Here is a 2659-nt window from a genome sequence, read left to right on the forward strand (position 1 = left end):
AAAAATGAAAAGTTGTGTTAAATTTATGTCTTTAATGTTTTTTCCTTAATATGTGTGCCAAAATCCAACAATTCATTTATTATGAAACGGAGGGAGTAACATTTTAATAACGTTAATTTAATATACTACTACTACTATCCTTAATAACGTTAATTTAATAACGTTTTATTAAAATTATAATTTTTTTATTATTAGTATAGTTTCATATTTAATTTAATATTTAAATAAATTACATTTAGATATTTTATATAACTTAGATTCGCGCTCTGTTTTATAATATATATACATACCCACACGATTTTTTCGTATGAGGCTGACCCACCTAATTAATAAATCTTTAATATTGCTCTTTTTCCGCAATGACAAAAGAAATTAAATGTCATTTTCATTTTTGAGCCAAAAATGATGAAAAAATAACAGTGAAGAGTCATTTAAAGATCATATTTGTGAAGTTTTAAATAGTTAAAGGTCATATTTGTGCACTGTCAAATTTTAAGGTCATATTTATGTATTATGCCCTTAGATTTTAAGCTGGACGCGTCCAATTTTGGATGTTGAACATGCGTTTTGTCACGTAGAATTGGAGGTTATATTTGTGCAGTTTTGAATAATGTATTAACTCAATTCAAATTCTTAAAATCTTTAAACAGTAAAGTAGAGAAAAAAATCCCCCTGCCCACCAAGGCACCAACACATGCCACATGGGCTTTGGTACTTGAATACTCATTAGTTTTGAGAATGTTTTCTTCTCTTAAGATGATTAACTTTTTTTCTTAATAATGTAGGGACATTATAGTATACATGTCCCACAATGTGTTCTAATATATTTGTGGGAACTTTCCTTAGATTCTTTTGTTCCATTGTTAAAATATGAAATCTTTCTCTAATAGATTGCTAGAGCATGCAACTATATATATAATACGTAACTAATATGGTTAAGGTGCAGTTGATGGGGCTGCTCCACACTTAATCAGAGGTCGAGGATTCTACCTGGGTATAAAGAAAACTCTGTTGGGAGCGCTCCCACCTTAATGGACCCTGCTACATGCGATCTGGATTAGTTGGGGCTCCAATACAAACACCAAACACCGAAAGAAAAACAAAAAAAACCTATATAATACGTGTTTGCTGTCAGGAAGCATTTTATTTTTCATTGTAAAATTTAAAAGCACAAATTCAAATAAATTAATTTCTTTCACATACTTCATACAAAAGAAAAGAACTTCAATTCTACGTCAAATGTACATCTCCCATGATAACTAATTGCATAAATCAATTAATCTATTAATAATTCATTTTGTTTTGGAATAATCAAAGAAATCTGCAATCATTATTCTTTGAAAGAATGTGCACCAAATAAACTCACTACTATGCCATAATTAGTGGCGGACCTAGGATTTTAAGGTTGTGGATGCTAAAAAAAAAATTATAAAAAAAATAAATAGCTGTAGGGATTTGAACCTGGAATGCTGGATAAGGGAGTCACATCCTCAAGCCACTGCACCCAACCATATGTTTGTTCTTTGGTTGCATTTTATTATACCATTTATTCTATTTTTCTTATATAATTATATATATTCTACGTCGAGTTTAGTGGATGTTGGAGCATCCCAAAATTATACGTGGGTCCGCCCCTGGCAATAACTTGCAAATCATGCTTGAGACATTAATCACACTAAAGAAGCCACTTCAATAATGTTTAATTCTCTACACTGGATCAAGAAATATTTTCATCATTACGTATCAAATATCAATTCAACTATCTTTACGAATAATAATAATTGCATGATTATTTAAGATAATAAATCCAATAGAGACACGTACTCTAACTCGATAATGTTTCTCTACAACTGGCAAAACTATTTCATCATCATTATGTTTATTGACTCAATTAGTTTATTTATAAAGTTGCCCTAAAATTAAAAATATGGTCCCCTTTGCCTTATCTAAATCAATAAAGATAGTACAAAATTCATGAACAATTATTAGTTGTGAACCTTCTCATCAAATCATATGTTATTGTTGTTTCTTTTAATTTTGTCCAAAAAATATTCTTAGATAATTTCGAGGAAAGTTCAAAGAGATGACAAGGCTATTACAGTATTACTGATCATAGACTACGAAAGGAAAAAGGAATTTAACAGTGGGATCAGAGTTATCTCGTTCTAGTCTTAAATATGGAGTCACATTTGATTAAAAAATATATTTTATTTGATAAAGTATGATTTTCAGACGCAAATTTAAATTAGTCATGTCCAAAGAAGAAATCGAATCGAACACCGAATAACGAATTCAAATTTTTTGAATGTTGTTCCTTTGTGAATAGTTGTGAGGTAAATGATCTTTCATTTATTTTTCTTAGGATGGACTTTTTGGACCATGACTTTAAAAGACTCACAATTACTTTTGAGCAAACTTAAAAATTCTTATAAGAAAATGTTAAATATCGGTCTAAAATTTGTAAGTTGCGCAAATATTAGACAATGGTCATCGAATATTTTGTTTGTAAGACCGGGCGATATATATAAGAGCAAATATTAGACCCAATTTAATATCATCAGAATGAGTAATTTATCAAGAGCTATACTTGCACAACATTTATAACTAGAATTGACCAAAGAAAAAAAACATTTATAACTAGAAACAACATTTCAATAGT

Source organism: Capsicum annuum, chromosome 12, assembly GCF_002878395.1.
Source record: "Capsicum annuum cultivar UCD-10X-F1 chromosome 12, UCD10Xv1.1, whole genome shotgun sequence".
Classification (NCBI taxonomy): Eukaryota; Viridiplantae; Streptophyta; class Magnoliopsida; order Solanales; family Solanaceae; genus Capsicum; species Capsicum annuum.